Genomic DNA, 26,973 nt, shown 5'->3' with positions numbered 1-26,973 from the left:
GACATTAAAACCATTAGAAACTATTAGAATGTGGTTTAATTCTCATTGAAATAATGCACACAATTGCCTTGTTTTCACTATAATTCCGTTTTCCCTTCTCTTCTTTACTGTCTCTTTTTCTCCCGCTTGGTTTTAAGGGCATTTAGTCTCATAAACCTGTTTCAACTAAGTCATAATTGAGTTGAAACTAGGTTGTATTTATTGCTTGTCTACCAATAAGTGCAAAAGAAAAAGCTCTTTTTTGTGTGTGCCAATAAGTCCCATTTCTTTAGTGTGGAGCATGTTAAATTTCTCCTGTTGCCTAAGCAAAGTCAGATCAGTTAGTGTAGAAAATGTAACTTTAATCATTAATTCTGATGCATCTTCAGTTGGGCCACATGATTCTTAAATGATGGCCATACATTTGGAACTGTTTGAGAACCATAACTCTAAAAAAGCACCTCACATCCTGGAGGACTTGGGACTTTACCAAGTACAGGCTGTCATTTGACAGAAAAGAAAATCTGATTGTGAACCATACCCAAGTTAGAGGCCATTGCACTTGGCTTATGGGATTGCACATAGCCTCTTGAACTTCTTAGTTCTTCCAAAATCTGTTGGCGACAGTAGTCACGATTCTTTATGAATTTAGGTCTTAATTTTGGATAAATAAATTACCATTATTTAATGAATCACCACTTACATAATATTTGGTATCAGATACGTTGTTTTGGTGTTGGTATTCTTAGCAATAATATAGTCTCCCCACTGATTCTGTACCCAGTTCAGTCCATCCTCTGTGCTGATCTGGTCCCCATCGTCAAGGCGTGAGGATAATGATGGAGCCACATTAAGGTTGGTTCTGCTCCTGGCTCCCTTGTTACTTGGATAAGTGACTGTGGTTTGGTTACTTAACCACTCAGGGCTATAGTTTTCTTCTTCTCATCCAAGGAATTTAGCCTGGGTCTTTTACTCCCACAGTGTGCTCTTTGATGAATTTCTTTATAACCTGGGTAAACCTCTATGTCAGGATTCAGTTTCTGCTTTTCCTAAGGGGAAGAAAACACATACAATCATTTGTTGGGTCTCTCTGCTGGTGACTTCAGGCAGGTAGACAGAAATTAGTTATATGTAATAGACATTGAGAAGGTGGAAAAAATCTTTAAAATTGTTGCAGTGGCAGTTTGGTATCTGCCAAGTAGATACTGCTCAGTCTGATGGCCAAATAGGAATTTATCGTCTTGACCTAGATTGCTGCATTTGAATTTAAGCTCTCCTGGTTTTTAGCTTTGTGACCTTGAGCACCTAATTTAACTTCTCTTATACCTCAGTTTCATTTTTAATGGGGGAATGATTAATACTACTTATCTCAAAAGGTTGTTGTGAGGTTTAAATAATAAAGCATTTAAATCTTAGTATAGTACCCTGCACCTACTAAGTACTTCGTGTTTACTGTAACTGCGATAGTATTTGTTTCTGTTTTTTTTTTTCTTTACATAAGCTCTGCACCCAACATGGGGCTTGAACTCACAACCCCGAGATCAAGAGTTGCATGCTCTACCGACTGAGCCAGCCAGGTGCCCCAGTTTGTTCCTGTTCTTTATTGTTACCTAAGTTTGAGCCTGTATTCATTCATTTATTTTATGCTTTTTTTGTAATACCAGCCCAACTCAATCATATTTCCTCTACCACATCATCCACATTTTTGTTTTCCCTCCTGCATAGCCAGGCAGTCTGGTATTTTCTTGTTTTTGTGTCCTCCAACTGGAATGTAAGCTTTTTTTTTTTTTTTTAATTTTATTTATTTATCTGACAGACACAGCAAGAGAGGGAACTCAAGCAGGGGGAGTGGGAGAGGGAGAAGCAGGCTTCCTGCTGAGTAGGGAGCCCCACGCAGTGCTCGAATCCAGGACCCTGGGATCATGACCTGAGCCGAAGGCAGACGCTTAACAACTGAGCCACCTAGGCGCCCCTGGAATCTAAGCTTTATAGGATCACGGACCTTTTCCATACTATTCATTGTTATATCTCTAGCTTCTAGCGTAGTGCCTGGAACAATGTAGTTGCTCAGTAAATATTTTGGAGGAAGCCATTAATTGCTACATTTAGTTGTTCAGTGTCTGTATCCAAGGGAAGATGGCATTGACTTTACAGCTAGGTATGGTGGACATTTTGGCCTTCTCAGGAGCTATTTTGTGGTCTTTTTTTGAGGTCTCTGACCTGCTGGCTATTAGTAGATTTTGCCTCTGGAAGTATGTTCTCCTCTGACTTGATTCTTCTTCTTTTGTTTGGTACATTAGTGCAGAGTTTGTTTTCTGGAACATTAGATGCTTAAAATGATACTTAAAAGATTAAAGGATTCTGTGATCAAATGAGTTTGGGAACTGATACTATTCCCTTCCTCCATTTGGAGATTTGCATTATATAATAGCATAGTGAAGACTCTGAGAAGTCCTGTAGTAGATGTACTTTTTAACTTTTTGATGTACTTTTTGATTTATTTTCCTAAATTAGTTGTTCATGAACTTAACCAATTTATTTATTTATTCTTTTACCTAATGACTATAATATCCCAGTTCCACAGAATGCAGTTTGGGAAATGCAGGGCTAGCCTACTGCTAAAAGCCTGGTTTACCCTTACTAGTTCCTTTCCATGTAAAATTATAATTTCAGGAAAATTAAAATTAAATAGTGTGAAAGGACTTTGAGAACTCTCTAGAGTGCCATAAGGGATTACTTGTCAGTCATTTAAACCTACTCCTTTTAGCCACCATGTAAATGTGGTAGCAAATATCCTTGGAATCTGAAGGCATTCCATTTACCTTTCTGCAGACTTCACATTTTTTCAGTGCTAATAATCCTACTTCTTCTTACCCATAGAATTACTTTTTCAACTCTGGGAGACTTCTGTGCTCATGTGTAGAACAGTATCTGTATCAAACTGGATGAATGATGAAGCCCTTGCTAGATCAAAGTTCCCTAGTTCTATCTACTTTGTCACAGTCTCACCAGTCTCACCTGGTCTTCCAGGAGAATGGACTTTCAGAATTCTAATATTGTAGTTTTACCATGTAACAAAGACATGAAGTGTAAGCTAATAATAGCTTTGTGTTCCAGCACCTAGTACCACACCTGGCATGTAATTGGCTCCCAATAAGTATTTAATAACCAAAAAAGACACTGAAATCATGCACCATTCTCTTTTACACAGTGAAATGGAGTTAAGAGAGGGAATGTAATTTGGTATATTCAATCTGGATTGTGCACTGTGACTGTGTGGTATCATTTTTAAATAGGAAAAATGCAGGCAAAACATCTGTATTATGCCAGCAGTAAGGGAGTCAGATTTGCTGGCTATCTGTCTGTACTTGGCTTTTAAATTAGATCTCAGATAACAGCTTTAACTAAAAATAGAGGTCATGAAGACTTCCTTCTTGGATGTGGATGTCCATTTTCTAGTACTCAGGAAATTCACTCTCAAAGGCATGAAATTATATAGAGTATACCTTACTTTTAAAAATTACTGTTTAATTATCGTCCTGTATTTAAGATGACATTGGGTTGTGTCCATTTATCTACAACTTTAAGTAAAACGGTATAATGACATAAAAATTTTTGGTTCTTTTAAACACATTTAATTATTTCTAAAAGGTTTACTTAATGCCTATGTACATTATATGGTTTGGATATATTTCATTTGAATGAAAAAATAATATAAAAGAGCAATGCTAGAACATTAGTAACAATAACTATGATATATATGTTCCTTTAATGTCATTATACCACATAGCCCTTATGTTTTTTTTGTTTTTTTTTTTTTTTGAGACAGAGAGCATGAGAGGGAGGAGGGTCAGAGGGAGAAGCAGACTCCCTGCCGAGCAGGGAGCCCGATGCGGGACTTGATCCCGGGACTCCAGGATCATGACCTAAGCCGAAGGCAGTCGCTTAACCAACTGAGCCACCCAGGCGCCCCTGTATTTTTTTTTTTAAGATTTAGAGAGAGAGGGGTGTTGCTTGCGCAAGGCAGGGAGACAAAGGGGGAGAGAGGGAAAGAAGCAGATTCCCCACTGAGCACGGAGCCTGGGAAGGGACTCAATCTCATGACCCTGAAATCACGACCTGAGCGGAAATCAAGAGTCGGATGCTCAAATGACTAAGTCACCCAGGCACTCCAGCCTTTATGTATTTCAAATGGCTATTTCCTATATTTTGGTTTAATTGCTAGGTAAGAAAGTTTTACTTTTGAGAAGTTAGAAAGATTTTCAAAAGTTAGAAAAATGTTTTTATATTTCATATTATTAAAAGTAAGTTATGATCTTCAGCCAAAGACCTTTTATTTATTTTTATTTTTATTTTTTAAAGACTTTATTCATTTGAGAGAGAGAGAGATCATGAGCAGGGGGAGGGGCAGGAGGAGAGGGAGAGACAGACTCCCCGCTGAGCAGGGAAGCGAGGCTATGCAATGCAGGGCTGGATCCCAGAACCCTGGGATCATGACCTGAGCTGAAGGCAGATGCTTAACTGACTGAGCTACCCAGGCACTCCCCAACCAAAGACCTTTTAAAAGATAATCCTTTAAATACCATATTTTTAGGGGTGCCTGGGTGGCTCAGTCAATTATGTGTCTCACTCTTGATCTTGGCTTAGGTCCTTTTTTTTTAAAGACTTTATTTGAAAAAGAAAAAGAACATAGCTGGGGGAGAGGCAGAGGGAAAAGGAGAAGCAGACTCCTTGCTGAGCTGGAAGCCTGACGCAGGGCTTGATCCAGGAACCCTGTGGTCATGACCTGGGCCTAAGGCAGATGCTTAACTGACAGAGCCACCCAGGCACCCGTCAGCTCAGGTCTTGATCTCAGGGTGGTGAGTTCAAGCCCTGCACTGGGCTCCATGCTGGGCATGGAGCCTACTTAAGAAAAAGAAAAATATATATCATTTCTATTATAAGTAAATTAATGTTTGTCTCTTGAAGATAAATTCTGTTTTTCTTCATACACTTGTGTGTTTGTTCTAAAATCATGTAATAAGATTCTTGGCTATTAGAGTTTAATGACTATAATGGTTTCAGTAGAATTTGTTATTGTAATGTATGGGCACAGAACCAAAATTTATGTAGATAACAAAGCTTTAAAAAAATTCTAAGATATTTTTCAGTATTACCAGTTGCTTTGTTCTGATTATATTACTCTAAATTATTAAAGTTGGGCACAGGTTGTTGCATGAATAGAGGGAACTCAGAATTCTTGGTTCTGGCTATTTGTGGTGTATCATGCCCATCCATCTAGGATTCTTCTGACTCTTTTACTTAAATAATGCAATTGGCCTGTTCCTGAACTAGAAATCAGCCTTATTGTTAAAAGACAGATTAGTAGGCCTTCTTCCACTATTCTAAATTACTGTCCTCCCACCCAGACCTAGGTGTAAGTGAAACCAAAGAGATTTGCCAAAGTTATCTCTCTGATATAATCAGAAAAACCTAAAGAATGTTGGACATAAACCTATGCAGCATTTTGTGTTTCAGTGCATGGGGAGGTTTTCAAAGTACCGTTAGCAGTAGAAATGCCTCTCTGCTATTTTCAGTGCATTGTTGGAACTAGCACTTGGAAACTATCTGCTTATGCACTGTCGACCCTCTTAAAGCTATTCCTTCCCTTAACCACACTGTCTTTATCCTTAGTGCCTGTGAATTAGAGGTTTGTCTTTACATTTATTATAGTACTTGGTAAACAGGCATTTATATAGACTCTAACATAACCACCAATTGCATGGTGGAATCTGATAATTATTCTTAGTCTGTCTCTGTCCATAGTGTTAAATTGCTCTGTCTTCTTTAGTTTTTACCTCTGAGTTTATTGCAGTATCTACTTTTTCTTCTGATCTCTGCTCTTCACACTAAATTTTTCTGGATAAATCCACAGACTGGCTCAGTGTTTATACTCAAGCATTGAATCCAGTTTCAAGTGAATCTTCATTGAGGCTTTGCAGTATTGCTCATCTTTGATTCCCTTTCATATTTCCATCCAGTACCTATTTTCAAGCCAAATTTCATTTACTCAAGACTCTGCATTTGGTTTTTAAAAATTAAACATACATTCAATTAATTGTACATGTATGGAACACTTAATATGCAAAAGCACTAGTCTGCTATGTCTTGGGTATAAAAATATGAATAAGACATTCTGGGAACTCACAGTCTTAACAGGGAGAAAGACATACAAATAAGCATAACAACTGTGATTTTACTTTAGAAGTATATTTTAAGTTCTGTGATGTGGTATGAATACAGATTCTGCCTGAGAATGCCAAGAAAAGTTGCAATGTGGGGGGGGGGGAAGTGACCTTGAAGTTTTCTTTTTTCTTTTTAAAAAATACTTTATGGAGGTATAATTGACATACAGTAAGTAGTTTTTTGCTTTTTATTGCTGAGTATTGTTCCTTTGTAGGGGTATAGCACAGTTTGTTTATTCACTCATAACTCCTATTCATGCTATTTTTGTTGTGTTTAAGAAATAATTTGCCAAACTAAAGGTCACTGCGGTTATCTCTTATGATTTCTTCCCAAAATATACTTTTAAATAGTTTTTCCAGCTTTGCTGATGTATAGTTTACAAACCCTGAAAATTACCCAGGACTGTATTAATACAGTCTGATTTATACAGTTGTGTTTCTCAGAAAACAAGAAAGAACAAAAAATAAAAAGATTAAGCATTCACTCCAAAGAATCAGAAAAAGGGCAGAGTAAACTCATAGGCACTGGAAGAAATGTACATAAAAAGGAGGGACAGGAATTAAATAGGAAGAAAAAAATCTTTATTTTTAAAGATTTTATTTTATTTATTTATTTGACAGAGACAGTGAGAGAGGGAACACAAGCAGGGGGAGTGGGAGAGGGAGAAGCAGGCTTCCTGTGGAACAGGGAGCCCGATGTGGGGCTCGATCCCAGGACCCTGGGATCATGACCTGAGCCGAAGACAGACGCTTAACGACTGAGCCACCCAGGCGCCCCGGAAGGAAAAATTTTTTAAATCTGATTAATAAAACCTAAAGCTTTATATTTGAAAAGATATGTGAGAAAGATAAGTTTCTAACAAGATCACATAAGGCATAAAAAAAGAAGGTGTAAATAGTTTTTATTAATTATTATTAGGAACAAAGAGAGGGCATACCTACCAATATAGCAAATATTTAAAAACTCATAAGGGAATGTTATGAGCAATTTATGCTAATAAAAGTGAAGTCTTAGATGCAGGGATTGTAAAGTTAAGTCAGGGTCTAGGCTGGAGACTGTTGTTAGTGTTGCAGAGAAGAGGTGATGGTGGCCAGAACTCCAGGGCATGAGGAGTGGAAACAGAAATAAAAGGACATTTATAATTCTGTGAATGGAGAGGTGGGGAATGGCAGGGAAGGGTTAAAGTGTTAGGTTGAGGTATATTGCAGGGCAAATGGGATTGTCTAGTTGTGGGTCTTGAGCTTATAGGAGAAGTCTGAGTAAAGGATCTGCTTATTTTGCCACAGGATTGGTTTTTTTGTTTTGTTTTGTTTTTTTAAGATTTTATTTATTTGAGAGAGAGAGCACAAACAGGAGGAGCAGCAGAGGGAGAGGTTAGAAGCAGGCTCTCCGCGGAGCAGGGAGTCCGATGCGGGGCTCAATCCCAGGACCCTGGGATCATGACCTGAGCCGAAGGCAGACATGACTGAGCCACCCAGGTGCCCCTGGGATTGGGTTCTTGTTTTTAAATTCACCTGCTTGTTTTTCTTCTTATGAGCATGCCTTTAAGTGTTCCCAGAAATATAAAATCAGATTAAACCCTTCCCCATATAAATATTATTTACCCAGCTAGATCTTAGATATGAGAACAAAGAGCCTCCTTAGAGAGCAGTCTCTTGTAATAAACACTACAACGTATGCTTGTAACAGGAGCCCTTAACTTCTTGGCACAGTTTCTGTGTAAGTATTCAGATTTCTCTGAGTGGTGTGGCTACGACTTAGATTCTGATTCTCCAGAAGTCACTGCCAGGCTTATCTGACCCGCTCCTAGGGAGCTGGGGCAGCCTTTACTAGAATATAGCCTTTTCGTCTTAGCTTTCATTTAATTAATGAAGTTCCTAAAACAGTTTTTATTTATTTATTTATTTTAAAGAATTTATTTATTTATTTATTTGACAGAGAAGAGAGACAGCGAGAGAGGGAACACAAGCAGGGGGAGTGGGAGAGGGAGAAGCGGGCTTCCCGCCGAGCAGGGAGCCCAATGCAGGGCTCGATCCCAGGACCCTGGGACCATGACCTGAGCCTAAGGCAGACGCTTAATGACTGAGCCACCCAGGCGCCCCTCTAAAAATGATCCACTTTCACTTGTCAATGAGGTGCTGAATGTAAACTTTTATTTCCTACTTCTGGTCCTAAGCAAAACTTTCAGCCACCCAAAGATGGAAGCAAGATGATTCCTGTGTCCTTTTTTGTTGTATTAGAAGAGAATGTGGCAGGTACTGAAAGTGGCCTTTCCTTTTATGCTTTCATTCCTTGATTGGGTCTAAAGCTGCTGTTTTAGCATAATCCCAGCCAGACCTGCATGGAGCTGGCTGTTACTAAAACCTTTACGTTGTCAGTATTTACTGCCTGTCACAAGTGTTTACTGCTCTTGCTGACTTCTGTTGACCTGTAGAGTGCAACTATAAACTTGAACAGGTGAACAGTATGCTTTTTTGCTACACAATGCAACAGGAGTTTTCAAAGTTAAGACTGTTCTCTAGTTTTAATAGATTCGTTTGAAATTTTGTGTGAACATACAAGTATGATTATATTTGTGATGTTGATGTTTCACACAGTGATTAGTATTGTTGTAATTTCAGTTATTTATTTATTTATTTATTTTAAGATTTTTATTTATTTATTTTGACATAGAGACAGGGAGAGAGGGAACCAAGCAGGGGGAGGGGGAGAGGGAAAAGCAGGCTTCCCGCCGAGCAGGGAGCCCGATGCGGGGCTCGATCCCAGGATTCTGGGATCATGACCTGAGCCAGAGGCAGGCGCTTAACGACTGAGCCACCCAGGCACCCCACAGTTATTCTTTTAAATATCACTCAGGGGACTTAAACCATGGTCCAGTAAATTTTTTTGACCAAGTATCAGCCAGGTCATCTTCTTTTCATCTTTCTATTTCAAATTTAATTGTTTTTAACTTATTTTTTTTGAATAGAAAATGTATGTACTTACATGGTTCAAAAGTCAAAATGCTATTTTTAAAAAGTGTACTCTGAGGAGTCTTGGTCCTGCCTATTCTCATCTACTCCTCCTCTCTAGCCCATTACATGTCCTTATTTTTACTAATTTCTGTTTATTCTTCTAGACTTTTTGCAAATAGCTAATTTAAATACTTATTTTTATTTCCTCCTCCTTTTAGTCAAAAGATAACATACTACTGTTCTTCACCTTGTTTTCTTTTTCAGGTTTATACCTTGGAGCTCTCTCTCCATATCTGTACATAAAGATTTCCCTTTTTTTTCAATTTAAAAAAAACTGAAAGTAGTATTCAGTTGTGTGTAGATGCCATAGTTTATTCAACCCATTCTCTGTTGCCAGTTACTTGAATGTGTTCAATTTTTGGCTATTACAATTTCATAGTCAATAACCTTATTTATGTGTTGTTTTTTGTTTGTGGTGTCTTGTTTATTAGGGTCCTAGAAAATGTGTTGGCTAAGTGAAAGAGTAAAGGCATCTATAATTTTGAAAGGTATTTTTATATTTCCTTCATATAAATGTACATTTTTCCACCAGCAATGTATAAAGGTCCTTGGAGCATCCATTTCCCTACAGCTTGACTAGAGAGTAGTTGGATTTCCATCAGATTTTGCCCATCGGATTAAGAAATACTATCTCGGTGTATTTTTTGGTTTGCATTTCTGTTTTCATGAGTTTGGTTAAGCATCTTATCTGTATATTTAAGGACCATTTGTATTTCTTTTTTCATGTAGTTTGTCCACTTTTCTATCAGATTGTCTTCTCTGTTTTTAGAAATTCTTTATATGGGTCTATTTCTGTACTTTCTCTTTTGTCCCATTGGTTTCTCTATTTGCCACTTATACTCTGTTTTACCTTTTGAGGCTTTATAAGAAACTTTAGTATCTGTTAGAGCTGTTGTCTCATTGTTCTTTTTCAGAGTTTTCATGGTAATTATTGCTTGTTTATTTTTCAGTAAGATCTTTAGAATCAGCCTGTCCGGTTCCTGGAGGAAAAACAAGTTGGCATTTTTATTGGATTTATGTAAATTATAAATTACCTTAAGAGTTGACACATTTGTGATGTTTACTCCATCTCTAAGAATATGATTATAGCTTTTTCTTCATTCAATTCTACTTTCATTTTTTAAAGAATGATTCTTTTTATTTTATTATTTTTTAAAGATTTTATTTATTTGAGAGCATGAGAGAGCACAAGCAGAGGGAGGGGCAAAGGGAGAGGGAGAAGCAGACTCCCCGCTGAGCAGGGAGCCCGATGTGGGGCTCAGTCCCTGGGATCCTGACCTGAGCTGAAGGCACACACTTAACTGACTGAGCCATTCAGGCACCCCTCTACTTTCATTTTTAAAGGTTTTTAAAGTTTTCTTCATAAGCTTGCACATTTCTGGTCAAATGAAAGTATACAAATACTTTACTGTTTTGGTGCTATTGGAAATGAGGCCTTTTCTTCCTTTAAATCTTCTGTTGTTGTTTACATATATGCATATTGGCTATTGATTTCTGTATGTTCATTTTATAGCCTACCATCTTACTGACTTCTCTTAGATTTGTGTTCAGAATTTTAAATATTGTTTTAAAGCCCATTTGAAAGAGGTGGTCTGTGTTAAATAGCTTGCTTTTTTTTGCGGGGGTTGGGGATGCTAAAATCTTGGTTGAGAGACCTTATTTATTACACTGTACATTTTTCCTGGTATAGATATGTAGTATGATGAACCCTAGCAAGTTGAAAAAGAATAATATATTTGATTTGAAATTTGAAGGTTTTTATTTGGTGAATGTATTAAGGGTGATACAAAGTCCAAACATTTACTGGTATGTGATGTAATTTAGTTAAGTCAAATAATTGAGTTGGTACATGTGTTTTTGAATAATTTAGTAATATTTTTTATAGTACAATAGTATTTTTATAATATATCTCATAGAAGCTTCATTGGGTATTAATCAAGTTGTTATTTTTTTTCTTTATACAAATATTAAGTATAGGGAATCTGTAAGACTTCACTAGTTTGTTTCTTGGCAGGTTTATACTGTGGCTGACCAAGACTTCGCATTAGTGTAGGCCCTACTTGAAGAGTTTTCTGGTCTTTTCATATTTTAGAAATAAAGATCTACTTCCCTCAAAAAGTAGGAATGGTTTCTTCTAAGAAGTGAAGAGAGGGCACTGTTTGGGGATAGTATTTTTGCTGAAATTGTTTTATGAAAAGTGCTTTACTCTGATCTTTTAAAAATTTGGGGCTTGAAGCTAAAGCATGTCTTGAGTGAAATAATATTCCTGGAGTTCAGAAACATAAACTGAATTGTCTTTTATTTTACCCAGGGGGGCTGTCAGTATAAAAATATTTATATTTCCCTTCCTTGCTTTTCTGATATTTTAATAGTAACTATACATATATTCTACACAGTAAACATAATATCCATCATTCTGAACTTTTTAAAAGGTCTTTTTTTTTTTTTCTAAAGATTTTATTTATTTATTTGATAGAGTGAGAGAGCACAAGCAGGGGGAACAGTAGAGGGAGAGGGAGAAGCAGGCTCCCCGCCAAGCAGGGAGCCCGATGCGGGGCTCGATCCCAGGACCCTGGGATCATGACCTGAGCCGAAGGCAGGCGTTTAACCATCTGAGCCACCCAGGCGCCCCAAAGGCTCTAGTCTTATGGATACTAAATTTTTCGGGTTTTACATAGAGCATATAAGGAAATATTTTGAAGAGTAATTGAGATCTCAGTCCTTTTTTTTCCTTAACTTTTTTAAGATAAATGGGGAAGGAATTATTTGATCAAGTGTTTTACTTTATAATAGTGTGCTTGGGTTTCTGATTCTTTGATGGGTGTGAGAAAAGTAAGAAAATTGAAAATTGGAGTAAGTATAGAATGCCACCATAGATTTTATTTAAAAAAAATTTTTTTTTTTTTAAAGATTTTATTTATTTATTTGAAAGAGAGAGAGACAGCATGAGAGGGGACAGGGCCAGAGGGAGAAGCAGGCTCCCTGCTGAGCCGGGAGCACGATGTGGGACTCGATCCCAGGATTCCGGGATCATGACCCGAGCTGAAGGCAGTTGCTTAACCAACTGAGCTACCCAGGCACCCTTATTTTATTTTTTTTAAAGATTTTATTTATTTATTTGACAGAGAGAGAGACAGCGAGAGCAGGAACACAAGCAAGGGGGAGTGGGAGAGGGAGAAGCAGGCTTCCCGCCGAGCAGGGAGACCCATGCAGGGCCCGATCCCAGGACCCTGGGATTACGACCTGAGCGGAAGGCTTAACGACAGAGCCACCCAGGCGCCCTGCCACAGTAGATTTTAGTAAAAAGAGTCGTAATTCACAGTAAAATCTGATGGCACTTAATAGTGAGAAAAGAAGCTGTGTAGTCTAGCCAAGTTGAATTATATAATTTCTCTTTTGTATAAGAGGATAGTTTCAGGGGCATTACATTTTCCTTTTTTAGATATAACATAGTTAATGAAAATCTGATGGCTGACTGTATGTATTGATTGACAAAGTGAACAAAAGCCAGTATTGTCAGATATGGAAAAAGCTACTTGCCTTATTAAAGCCACTGTGAGTTAAAAATGTGTGTGTGTGTTGTTTGGTTAAATCTCTTTTATATACTTGTTTTAGATTTGTCAACAGCAGGCTATCAAGTTTCTACTCTTAATCTCTGTGGAATTTTTTACACGTTGAGACCCTTGCGGATGAGATGAGTTAATTGCACATTATGATATTAGTGCTTCGTTATGAGTTGGTGTTATTTCTTGAATGGAAACAATGGCATCGATCTTTTTGTTTTTGTTTTTGTTTTGACTGGATATTAGAATGGTAGAAAGTTGTTTAATTTCATGAGTGTCTGAACTACTAGTATTTGCTCTTACTGCTAACTCAACTGATAGATTCTAATTGCTATGACAGTGGAATCATTCCTTTTATTTTTGCTTCAGATTATTAAGAGGAAATAGAAATCTTTAGTATTTTTCTATGTGTTTGTACTTCAGAGGCACAAATCTTGATCAAAAAGCATATATTCTATGTGTAATATCAGATCACAATTGGGCATCAGAGAATCCTTCCCTGACTTCCTTTTGCCTAAAGATCTTACAGTTTTTCGTACAGCACAGTATTAAGTTTCCAACCCTGTATTTGTTTTTCTTCTACATTTGACCGTCTTCCCCCAAGAGCTCATTATAAAGAACATCTTGCACAGCTCCTTGCACTCAGTATTTGTTAAGTGAAGCAATTGGTGACTTTGTAAGCATTCTCTAATGTTTTCCTCAAAAATGAAATCTAGGCACAAGTGAAATTCACAATTAAATCTTTTAATTTTGTACATGGCAATTGAAAGTGTATATGGTGTCTGCATAATGAGTATTCACTTCCAAAGAATTGTTTTTGAATAACATTCCTGATTATAGGTAACTTGGAATCAAGACAGTCTGGGTTTAAATTTGTTAATTTCTTGGAGTGCCAGTTATGTATTCTGTAAAATAGATGTAATAATAATTGCCTACCTTGTAGGGTCATTGTGGAGTAAATAAGCTTTACACATAAAGCTTCTGGCAGAATGCCTTTCACATAGTAAGTGCTTGGGAAGAGGCGGTTCTTTTGTGTTTATTGCTCGTGTGGTATCATCAGCATTATCATTTTGGTTCATATGTTGAATCAGGAATAAAACATTTCCAGATAGGAAAGCTGTAAAATTACATAAAATTAATATTTTGCTATGTTAGGGTGCTAAAAATATACTATTGATTATGAGTTAATATTTTATTAAAGATAGCCTAGCTTGTTCTAGGTAATTAGTAAATATACTTTTTTGAAGGTTATAGGATATTTGTAATCATCAAAGATTGATTATACTTTTTGAGCCCTTATGATATTAACATACATAAGAGAGATTGCTGGTTTTCATCTGCTTCACACTAGGAATTGCTGCTAGAGTGGAAGTTGGCAAGGATGACTGAAAGAGCCTGGTATTAGTGTTGCAAAACTGTTGAAGAGATAGATCATGATCTGAAATGAGGGCTCTGACAAAGTAACATAATCCTGTCAGTCTCATGAATTGTTGTTTGTCTTATAATAGTTACTTTATTTATTTTTAAAAGTTTTATATATTTATTCGAGGGGCGCCTAGGTGGCTCAGTGGGTTAAGCGTCTGCCTTTGGCTCAGGTCATGACCTTGGGGTCCTGGGATGGAGCTCCACATAGGGCTCCTTGCTCAGTGGGGAGCCTGCTTCTCTCTCTGCCTCTGCCCCTCCCCACTGGTTGTGCTCTCTCTCCCTCGTTCTCTCTCAAACAAATAAATAATTAAAATCTTTAAAAGATATAAAATTTATAAAAATTTTATTTATTTGAGAGAGAGTGAGCAAGCAAAAGAGAGAGCATGAGTGTGGGGGAGGGGTAGAGGGAATGGGAGAAGCAGGCTCTCCATTCAGCACGGAGCCTGATGCAGGGCTTGATCCCAGGACCCCAGGGTCATGACCTAAGCCGAAGGCAGATGCTTAATTGACAGAGCCCCCCCAGGTGCCCCAGTATTTAATCCTTAAATATGCTTACTTTGAAATGCCAGGATGCTACCTGGAAAATACATATGGTTTAGCAAAGTTGCATTCCTCATATAAATCTGTGCCTTTCAATGAGAAGTCTTAGGGACATTCTCTTGTTTTCATGGGAAACCATAAAACTGAAATCTGTGCTTTTATTTGACTCTGTGCATGATATGGTGACACTGCTTAAAGCCTTCAGAGATTGAGAATCTGCCAACACTTTGAATTTTTTAGCCTAAATCATAGATGAATCACATCCTCAGTTTCTTGTGTATAGTTTTTTTATGTTGTATATGGATTATTGTAGTGCTTTAAAAAGTTATAACGACTTTTTAACACTTTTGCTTTTCTTTTTTGTTTCTAACAGTGCATGCCTTTAAAAAAAAATAAAAACTGGGAGGTGCGCCTGGGTGGCTCAGTTGGTTGAGGGTCCAACTCTTGATCGTGGCTTCAGTCTTGATCTCAGGGTCATGAGTTCAAGCCCTGCATTGGGCTTCACGCTTGGTGTGGAGCCTACTTTAAAAAAAAAAAAGATGCTAAAGTAAGTGAGAGTCCCTTCCTTCCATCTCCCCCTTCCTGTTACTTATATCTGACCACTGGTTCCTTGTATATATATGTTTCTAGAGCTTTTCTATACATATGTTAATTCTTTGTGCAGAATTCTGTATGTGTGTGCGTGCTACATATTCATATATGTCATTTTGTTATTTTTAACTTTATATCATTATGCACCTTGTTCTTCTAATTCAGGACCCTGTTTTAGAAATCTAAGGTTCTACTTCCTATGGCATTTCATAGTATGAATTTACCATAATTTTATTTGATTATTTTCCTAGTAATGGGTTTTTAGGTTGTTTTTAATTTTATAAATATTGCTGTAGCAAATATTTATATACACATATTTGTACATTTTTTAGAGTACTTGTGGAATAGAGTGTTAGAAGTGAAATTACTAGGTTAAAGGATATGTGCTTTAAAATGGTGATAGTAAAAATCATTCCTTTAAAAATTATTCTTCCAATGGCACCTGGGTGGCTCAGACAGTTAAGCTTCTGCCGTTGGCTCAGGTTAGGATCCCAGGGTCCTGGGATCGAGCCCTGCATCCGGCTCCCTGCTCCGTGGGAAGCCTGCTTCTCCCTCTCCCTCTGCCTGCTGCTTTCCCTGCTTGGGCTCTCTCTCTCTGTCAAATAAATAAATAAATCTTTAAAAAAAATTATTCTTCCAGTACCTTTCTCTATGAATATGTGCGGATGTCCATTTTACTCCTATTTTTTCCTTTCATTCATGTCGTTTATTCAAGTCATTAATTTATTTGAATTTTGCCAAGTTGATACGCCAAATGTATTTTATTATTTTAACTTAACATTCTTTGATTTTTACTGAGCTTGATAATTTTTTAGTAGTATTTATCATTTATATTTCTTCTGCAAATTGCTATTTTGTATCATCCTTTGCCCATTTTCTATTTATTTTGCTATGTAGAATGTGTAATTTGTATGTGGTCAGATAAGTTGGCATTTTTTCTGTGATTTCTAGGTTCATGTTAGTTTTGAGAGGCCCTCACTCCATGATTATCAGAATGTGCTTTTTTCTAGTATTTCAATAATTGCACTTTTTATATTTAAGTCTTAAAACACCTGAATTTATTTTTGTGTATAGCAAGAGATAGGAGTCCAGTTTTTTTGCCCCACCTGAATAGATACTTCTAAAAGGGTCTTTTCACCACTGGTTTGAATTTCTATATTTATCATACTCTAAATTCGGACCCTTTTTTTTTTTTTTTAAGATTTTATTTATTTATTTGACAGAGAGCGAGAGCAGGAGCACAAGCAGGGGGAGTGGGAGAGGGAGAAGCAGGCTTCTTGCGGAGCAGGGAGCGTGATGCGGGGCTCGATCCCAGGACCCCAGGATCATGACCTGAGCTGAAGGCAGACGCTAAATGACTGAGCCACCCAGGCGCCCCTAAATTTGGACTGTTTTATTCCATTGATATTTGTCTATTCATATGCCAAAAACATACTTTTCTAATTATTGTGACCTTTTCATGTTTGGTACTTGATATAGCAGTATGTCCTTTTCATTAATCTTTGAAAAAATTTCCTTGGTTAATCATACATTTTCACTTCCAAATGTATTTTAGAATGCTCTTTGCATATTTTCTAGACAAAATTCACAATTTGTGCAATGGGACGGCATGCCCTTTGCTCTTTTAGGTTGTGAACATATGATTTTTTAGGATCTGATACTCTGCGCTTATGCAGCAAGGCTTTGACCATACCACCCTCTAACTTATTTCCTGTGATTATCGTCACTGTCACTGCCTCTTACCTTTTCTCTTTGCTACTCTGTCCTCTCTAAGTTGCTTACCAACATAAGAAGCCACTTTATTGCCTTCTTTGCCTCTGCTCTTCAGCATTAGTGTATAGCATCTAACCTTTTGTCGCTCACACTAGCCAATCAGAATGGAAACGATCATAGTACATCAGGTTATGACTTTAGGTTTCTTCATTCTCAGCCCTTTCATTGTTGCTGGCTCCTTGGAGTGAACTTTACAAATGCCAAATAAACCTTTTTTTAAAAAATCATGCTTTTGGAGCTATTTCATTTGCTCAGATTTACAAGAAGTCTGTTCTTATACCTGAGATACTATTGGATAATTACTATGATAGTGTGTTTGTATCATGCACAATTTGAGATAACATACTTACTTGCTTTACTACCCTTTCAGCTCAGTCCTTAAATGTTGTAGTAGGATATACCATGTCAACATAATCAGACCAAGTTTGGAATTAACTGGTATGATTAACTATGGCAGTCTCTACTGTTGGATTACAGCTTCATGTAAATTCGCATTTCTAAAACAGATAATTTTAAAAGATGATTTTTTTTACTTTATATAATGATTAGCTGGTTTGCCTTAACGTCATCTCCCTGTATATACACTTAACTCTGAAGCTCCTGCTTGATTTTAAATGCTTTTTTACAGAAATTGGAATTACTATTTTTTCAGAATATACCTAGTATAGTTCATTTTAAGCAGATTCATGTAGATTTCTCAGTATTTTCCTGGTTTATCTAAATTTTGAGAATCACTTCACTGAGGTAAGACAGTGGAAAAGTACAAAAATCCCATACCGTGTCTTTAATCTTAGATACTCATTGAAATTGTTTAAATTTTTAAATAAGATTTTTTTCTGGTTATGAAAATATTTGTCTTTCTGATCATATTTAGGAAACAGAACATTGTAACAAAGAGAATAAACATTACCTGCCCTGCTGCAAATTTAAAATGAAATTTCATTAAGTTATATGTGGGTTTGATTAATAATAGAATAATAGTTGATAGTGGATACTTAGTATTTGACTGTTCTGTTCTAAGCACTTTACAAGTACTGACTAAGCCTCACAACTACCTCATTATTTAGTTTACCTCATTTATTACCTCCGTTTTACAGATGAGGAAACTGGCACATGGAGGTTGAAGAATTTGCTCATCGTCATACAGGCTAACGAATGTATTATGTGTGTATTCATAATAAATGATGAGATAGGACTCAAACTCCTAGAACATATACATAACCACTATCTTTATTGCCTTTGTATATATTCATGTTTGCATGCCTATGTGTATCATCTTGCCTGCTTACCAGTTAATTTTAATGGAATAAGGGTTTCTAGACGGATTATTCTAGGTTATCCTTGGGATTAGGGGACAAAAAAACAAAAATAAAAGGGGATCTTGTGAAATGTTCACTTTTCTAATTTAAAAAAAAACAGATTTTTAAAAAGACTAGAGTTGTGAATTCATAGATACTTGTTCTACATTGTGAGTTTCCTATTCTGGGAGAATAATTAGAGAGTGGTTACTTCAGCTGTTTAATGGATTCACATTCCATCTGACTCACAGGAAGGTTCCTTTCCAGGCGAGACTGACTTTGAGAGGAGGATATAACAGTGACCAAGGGTGGTAGAACTCATTGTCCAGTTTCTTTACTTCAGCCCTTAAAGACCTCTATAAGATTATCATGGGAAACCACAAATTATCCTATCAAAATGCAGTACCTGAAAATCATGTTCAGCAGCACCAGGGAGATCAGTTCCAGTTATTGTCCGTGATCTGTGTATCTAGCCACTGCCATGCCTGTCTGTTTAGTCTTGTCTTTGGCCTCATGACCACATTTTCCCCTGTTTTATTCTGTGAACTGGTCTTTTTTCCATAATCTGCTCTTACATTTCTTTTTCCTGTCCATCTGGCCAGGCTGTTTCATAACTTACTTGAGGATATGCTATCTTGATACTTGGCAGGCTGACTGAGCTCAGGTCCAGCTTCATTGGAGAGGAATGGCCCAGCTCCATTGTGGCCCTTCTTTTGAAGACTGTTCTAGACAACTCTGGTTTGGAAGTGCAGTAGAAAACGTAGCTGCTTATTCTTGAAAATAATTGCTTAAGCAAATATAAGGTGGCTCTTGTCATTTGGGTCTGGACACCACAAACTAGAAAATGTGAGGTGAGGTAGAATTTTAATCATTTTTTGTCCATTCCCATTAAATTACTTCAGTTTCAGTGATCATCATTTCAGGCCTGCTTTAGTACAGTATGGCCTTAGAGGTTGTCCCACCTTCCACTGGCTCCTCCAGTTTATCCGCTGAGATTACAGTAATGTAATTGAAGTAGAAGCCCTGCAGTCACAGAAGCAAATGAGATGCCTTTGAAAGGTTTTAGGAACAGAGGAGAAATGTGAAAAATGTGGTATTTATATTGGGGATTCTCCTGTAATAATAGGTGAATTTTTAGTGAAAGAAGGAATAATGGTAAAAAAATTTTATGTAGTATGTCTCTAATATCGCCAGGAGTGCTTTATGGAAATAACATTCATTGATTTGATGAAGCTAAGTTAGTCTGTTTGTCTTATAAATATATTTAAGTTTGGAATTCTGTGTCATAAAAAAAGCATATGTATGTCCCTCTCCTGTCACTGATTTTGGTGTTGTATAAGTTCTTTATATATTTTGGATACTAACCTTTATTGGATATGTCATTTGCAAATATTTTCTCCCTTTCAGTAAGTTGTCTTTTAGTTTTGTTGTTTACTTCTCTGTGCAGAAGCTTTTTATTTTGATACAGTCCCAAGAGTTTATTTTTGCTTTTGTTTCCTTTGCCTCAGGAGATGTATCTACAAAACTGTTGCTACAGCCAATGTCAGAGAAATTACTGCCTGTGCTCTCTTTGAGGATTTTTATGGTTTCAGGTCTTACATTTAGGTCTTTAATCTATTTTGAGTTTATTTTTCTGTGTGGTGTAAGAAAGTCATCCAGTTTCATTCTTTTGCATATAGCTGTTCAGTTTTCCCAACACCGTTTGTTGAAGAAATGGTCTTTTTCCCATTGCATATTCTTGCCTCCTTTGTCAAAGATTAATTGACCACATAATTGTGGGTTTACTTCTGGGCTTTCTGTTCTGTGTCATTGATCTATGTGTCTATTTTTGTGCCAGTGTCATACTGTTTTGATTATTTTGTAGCATATTTTGAAATCTGGGATTGTGATACCTCCAGTCTTGTTCTTCTTTTTCAAGATTGCTTTTGCTTTGACTATTCAGGGTCTTTTGTGGTTCCATACAAATTTTAGGACTTTTTTGTTCTTCTGTGAAAAATGTTGTTGGTATTTTGATAGGGATTACATTAATCTGTAGATTGCTTTGGGTAGTATGGACATTTTAACAATATTTGTTTTTCCAGTCCATGAGCATAGACTATCTTTCCATTTGTTTGTGGTCATCTTCAATTTCTTTCATCAGTGTTTTGTAGTTTTCACAGTACAGGTCATTTACCTCCTTGGTTAAGTTTATTCCTAGGTATTTTAATATTTTTGGTGCAATTGTAAATGGGACTGTTTTCTTAATTTATCTTTCTGCTACTTCATTGTTGGTGTATAGAAATGCAGTGGATTTCTGTACATTGATTTTGTATCATGTGGCCTTACTTCATTTGTCAGTTCTAGTAGTTTTTTGGTGGAGTCCTTAGGGTTTTCTGTATAGATAGTATCATGTCATCTGCAGATAGTGAAAGTTTTACTTCTTCCTTACCAATCTAGATGCCTGTTATTTCTTGTCTGATTACTGTACCTATAACTTCCAGTACTATGTTGAATAAAAGTATAGAGAGTGGACATCCTTGTCTTGTTCCTGATCTTAGGGGAAAAGCTCTCAGATTTTGACCATTGAGTATGAAATTAGCTGTAGGTTTTTCATATATAGCATTTGTTATGTTGACGTATGTTCCCTCCAAACCTACTTCGTTGAGGGTTTTTATCATGGCTGGATGTTGTACTTTATCAAATGCTTTTTCTTCATCTATTGAAATGATCATATGGTTTTTATCTTTTGTTGATCTTATGTATCATGTTGGTTGATTTGTGAATATTGGACCACCTTTGCATCCCAGGAATAAATCCCATTTGATCTTTGGTGAATATTTTTAAAATATTGTTGGATTCAGTTTGCTAATTTTTTTTTTTTTTAATTCGCGAGAAAGAGAGAAACAGCATGAGAGGGGAGAGGGTCAGAGGGAGAAGCAGACTCCCTGCTGAGCTGGGAGCCCGATGTGGGACTTGATCCCAGGACTCCAGGATCATGACCTGAGCCGAAGGCAGTCGCTTAACCAACTGAGCCACCCAGGCGCCCTCAGTTTGCTAATATTTTGTTGACGATTTTTATATCTGTGTTCATGAGAAATACTGGGCTGTGGGTTTTTGTTTTTTTTTTTGTCGTGTCTTTATCTGGTTTGGTATCAGGGTAATGCTGGCTTCACAGAATGAATTTGGAAGCTTTCCTTCCTCTCCTATTTTTTTTGGAATAGTTGGAGAAGAATAGGCATTAACTACTTAAATTTTGGTGGAATTCACCTGTGACGTCATCTGGTCCTGGACTTTTGTTTGTTGGGAAGTTTTTGATTACTGTTCAATTTCATTGCTGGTAATCAGTCTGTTCAAATTTCCTTTTTCTTTCTTTTTTTTAGATTTTTATTTTTAAAGATTTTATTTATTTATTCGACAGATAGCACAAGTAGGCAGAGTGGCAGGCAGAGGGAGAGGGAGAAGCAGGCTCTCTGCTAAGCAGGGAGCCAGACGTGGGGCTTGATCCCAGGACCCCAGGATCATGACCTGAGCCGAAGGCAGCCACTTAACCGACTGAGCCACCCAGGCGCCTCTCCTTTTTCTTTCTGATTCAGTTTTGGGAGGTTATGTTTCTAGAAATTTATCCATTTCTTCTAGATTGTCCCATTTGTTGGCATATAATTTTTCATAATATTCTCTTTAAGCCTTTGTATCTCTATGGTGTTGGTTGTTGTTTTTCCTTTTCCTTTTTTTTTTTTTTAAGATTTTATTTATTTGACAGAGAGAGCGCACAAGTAGGCCCAGCGGTAGATGGAGGGAGAGGGAGAAGCAGGCTCCCTGCTGAGCAGAGAGCCCGATATGGGGCTCAGTCCCAGGACCCTTAACCAACTGAGCCACCCAGGTGCCCCATTTTTCCTTTTTCTTTTCTGATTTTGTTGAGGTTTTTTTTTCTCTCTTTCACTGTCTGTCTCTTTTTCTTCTTTTTTATGAGTCTGGGTAAAGGTTCATCAATTTTGTTGCTCTTTTCAAGGAACCAGCTACTGATTTCATTGATCTGTTCTATTGTTTTTGTTGTTGCTGTTTTTTTTAGTTTCTATTTCTTTTATTTCTGCTCTAATCTTGATTATTTCCTTTTTTTCCTTGGTTTTCGATTTTGTTTGTTCTTTTTCTAGTTTTTTTAGGTATACGGTTAGGTTGTTTATTTGAGATTTTCCTTGCTTCTTGAGGTAGGCCTATATTGCTATAAACTTCCCTCTTAGGACAGCTTTTGCTATATCCCAAAGATTTTGGACCGTTGTGTTTTCATTTTTATTTGCCTCCATGTATTTTTTTTATTTCCTCTTTGATTTCTTGGTTGACTAATTCATTGTTTAGTAGCATGTTTATTTAACCTCTATGTATTTGTGTTCTTTCCAGATTTTTTTTTTTTTTTTTTTGTGGTTGATTTCTGATTTCATTGTGTTGTGGTCAGAAAAGATGCATGGTATGACTACAGTCTTTTTTAATTTATTGAGACTTGTTTTGTAGCCTAATATGTGATCTGTTCTGGAGAATGTTCCATGTGCACTTGAAAAGAATGTATCCTGCTGTTTTAGGATGGAATGTTCTGAATATATCTGTTAGCTCCATCTGGTCCAATATATCATTCAAAGCCACTGTTTCCTTGTTGATTTTCTGTTTGGATGATCTATTCATTGATGTAGGTGGGGTGTTGAAGTCCCCTACCACTATTGTATTACTATTGATTACTTCCTTTATGTTTGTTGTTAGCTGCTTTATGTATTTGGTACTCCCATGTTGGGTTCATAAATATTTACAATTATATCTTCCTGTTGGATTGTTCCCTTTATGATTATATGGTGTCCTTTGTCTTGTTACAGTTTTACTCTTTGTTTTAAAGTCTGTTTTGTCTGATGTAAGTATTGCTGCCCTTTCTTGTCACTGCCATTTGCATGATAAATGTGCTTTTCCATCCCTTCATTTTCATTGTGTATGTGTCTTTAGGTCTGAAATGAGTCTCTTGTAGGAAGCGTATAGATGGGTCTTGCTTTTTTATACACTCTTGATTGGAGCATTTAGTCTATTTACATTCAAAGTAATTATTGACAGGTAGTTCCTCATGCCATTTTGTTACTTGTTTTATGGTTGTTTTTGTATTCTCAGTTCCTTTCTTGGAGAAGTGGTTCTTAATCTTTGGGTTATGGACACTTTTGAGATGCCTGATGGAAGCTATATAATTTTTTTCTCAGAAAAATACATAAACATGTTATCAGTTTACATTCAGCATCAGGGGATTCTTGGGCTCCTTGAAGCCCATCCTTGGGCCCCAGGTTAAGAACCCATGATTTAGTAAAGGACAGTTAGCTTTACATACCTCTGTAACCTTTAAGAGCGTAACTTTATGACAGCTTATAGGTAATTGACAGTACTGAGTTAACAGAAAATGCTAAATTTTGTACTGTACACTTAATATACACTATTTCTTTGATTGGAAAAAAAAGGTACACTTTCCACTTAACATCCCATTATTTGGAAAACAGTCTTCATTCCTCAGGGGTACTGGGTTGTGAGGTGTTACTCTGCATTTGCATAAAATAAGCTACATTTAGCATTTTAATCATTGATGTCCTGGAGACTTTTTGTCCTAGTGAGATTATGAGCATCTCTTTCCAACTCTCTGTTCAGAGATTTCAAGTTGGTAGCCATGGTGGGAGTGTTTACAATGCTGAAATACCACCAATCAAGGCTTGCTCTCCCCTTTTCCCCCAAGCTGATTTTTAAACATTTACCAGCATGCAGCTGATTTTAATTACTCATTCAGCAAACATTTTTTTGAGTGCCTGTTGTGTTTGAGACACTGTCCTAGGTGCCAAAGATACAGCAGGGAATAAAAAGCATTTACTTGAGTGAACATCAGTTTCTAAATCTTAAATTTTCTAATGAAAATGGTGAAGAATTAGGAGTTCCTTTTAATCAAATCATGGTGGGAAATTGGAGACAAAAGCAAATGGATTTCCTTACTGTAGAATCTTCAGAATCTTTTGATGTACTGTTGTTGTTGTGCATTGTTAATCTCTAGGACACGAATGTAGTAAATATTATTTTCAGTACAAGGAACTCTTTTTTTTCCCAGAATATATTTAATATCTTTCAGAAATACTATTCTGTTACCGTGAGGCGGTCACATCCCAGATGTTAGGAATTGGTGAATAAAGGGCATTTACTCAAAGAGTGTAGGTCAGAATATGCTGGGACTTCTGAGACAGATCTTCCCATCATCTGTTTTATAGGTGGTTTATTTGTAAATTGTGGATTGAATTGTTTTATTGATGGTGTCCTGATCCATTCTGTTATAATTTCATTTCTAGTAATTAAAAGAAAAAGCATTTTATGTAATGAGAAAGCACTGTTCTAGTTATATTGTTATTAATTTTAGAAAAATTTTTTTTCTTTTTGATCTGCAGTTCCTAATTTGGGGACTCCTAATGGTATGTGCATGTGAACTTCTGCCACCACCTACTCCCTGTTGCTAGATTTCTCCTCAGCAATGGGCAGCTCTTACTCCAGAGCCTCTCCCTGTAATGGGAGTCTCTAAAACCCCCTTCATCTGCCACTTCACCCTCATTAGGCTGTAATGTTTCTCAAAGTGTGATTGATGGACTGTTGCATCACAGTTGCTTGGGTGGTTATTAAAGCCATAAGTTCCTGGGTCCCACCTCAGACCTGTTGATTCAGAGTCTGTTACTTGTGGAGCCCAAGAATTTATGACTTAAAGCACATTTATAGGTGATTTTAATTGCTTAATTTCCATGTTGAATTATTTAAATTTTATTTTTGGTAGGTGTATATATTATTTCATACCGTTGTAGGGCTGTTGGCATTTTGGCCAGGACTGTCACTGTGTGGCACTTTATAGGCACAGCAGGACATTTAAAATCCTTGACTCCTACCTACCAGATGCCATTATCATCCCCAGTTATTAGTGGAAGCAGAATGCCTTCACACATTCCCAAACACCTCCTTTCTACCACAAAGGGCTAGGATCCTCCCTAATTACATCATTGCTATATACTACTTACGTTATTCTAGAAGTTACTCTTAATAATTTAACACATATATCTAATCTAATCTAATTTTATGTATCTAAGACCTCACATTACACTAACTCTATACTCTTCCTAAACAATACAAGTTTGAGCACTTTTTTTTTTTTAAGATTTTATTCTTTTTTAAACTAGGCTCCACGCTCATAATTTCCAAAGCCTTTTCAGAAAAGTTTAAAGTGGATGGGCCTCAGCAAGAGTCTCATTCATCACTGAGTCCTGGGACCAGGGAAACCAGGTCCCCTATCCATCCGACACTGTGTAAATTGTACTCGAGTCTCTCAAGTTCTGTAGCGCCTCAGAAGAACTATGAAATGAGACACTGGAACCAGCAGAATGGCAGAGCAGCTGGCTTCCCTAGGGAGGAAAACGTCTTTCTCTCTTGGTTGTAAAGGGAGGGTTTTATGTGTATTGATGGGGACAAGGAGAGCATGGTCTCAAGGAGTCAGCCAGCTAAATAAGGAATTACAAAAAGAAGACAACATTCTCACCCCAGCTAACAGAAGACTTTCTTCTTTTCAGTTCTTTGCCCCCCCGCACCCCCCCCCGGCCCCGCACCCCCAGAAAATGGTTAGTTTATCCTGGTGTGTGGCTGGGATTCCTGCAGTGACACTTTCTGTATCTTGTCTCCCTGGTTGTCCTTTGTTTTCTCTAAAATAATATCTTATTTCAAAATGATTTTCTCTTTGATTGCAAAGATAAATTAGATTAAAAAAAATAAACTAGGCTCCACGCTCTGCATGGAGCCTAGTGTGGAGCTTAAACTCATAACCCTGAGATCAAGACCTGAGCTGAGACCAGTAGTCAGACTCTTACCTACTGAGCCACTCAGGTGTTCGCCTTAGAGCATTTTAATGTCAATCACACCTTTCTGTTTACGTGCCAGTTGTTCAGTATTTGAGTTCTAACTTTTTAAAAGTTTCATAAATTAGACATTATTATTATTGCTGTCTGCAGTCATCAGGGTTTGTTTAGATTGACCCAAGATTGCCAAATTATTTTATTTTTCCTCCTTTTTGCCTTTAGGCTTTGAGTTTTTTTTTTTAATCTTGAACTATACCTTTAGAAGAATATATTCCATGCCTTTTGGTGGTTAAACTCTGTTTTTGTTTGTCAAAGAATGTGGGGTTTTTTGTTGTTTTTTTGTCCTATTTTTTGAATGATGTTTTTAACCTAGGAATGCAGTTCTAAAGTGACTTAATTACTCTCAGCACAGTATTATTCTGACCTTTATTATTTCTCTGAAAAGTCTAATTGTTTGTTCCTTCACAGGTAATCTGACTCCTCTCCTCTGTTGGTTTTAAAGATCCCCTCTTTGCCTTTGGCGTTTTGCAGTTTCATATGATGTATCTGGATGTGGATTTCTTTTTTATTTATCCTTCTTGGGACTTTCAGTGTCTCCTGAATACGAGGTCTTCTATTCATTCTGGAAGATTTTCAGTGTCCCTTGAAATATTGCTGTTTCTCCATTTTTTTTCTATTCTTCACTTCTGAAATTGTAATT

General features: G+C 36.9%; 1 protein-coding gene across 3 annotated transcripts in view; it reads left to right on the top strand.

Moving 5' to 3' along the window:
• Positions 1-26,973, top strand: part of MAP4K3 (mitogen-activated protein kinase kinase kinase kinase 3) — a 189,063-nt gene that overhangs the window by 23,637 nt on the left and 138,453 nt on the right. The gene's annotated exons all lie outside the window — the stretch shown is intronic.

This window comes from Mirounga angustirostris, unplaced genomic scaffold (genome assembly GCF_029215605.1).
Source record: "Mirounga angustirostris isolate CCGP_5_RB_7025 unplaced genomic scaffold, mMirAng1.0.hap1 SCAF_10, whole genome shotgun sequence".
Lineage (NCBI taxonomy): Eukaryota > Metazoa > Chordata > Mammalia > Carnivora > Phocidae > Mirounga > Mirounga angustirostris.
This window is presented reverse-complemented; position numbering and strand designations above follow the sequence as displayed.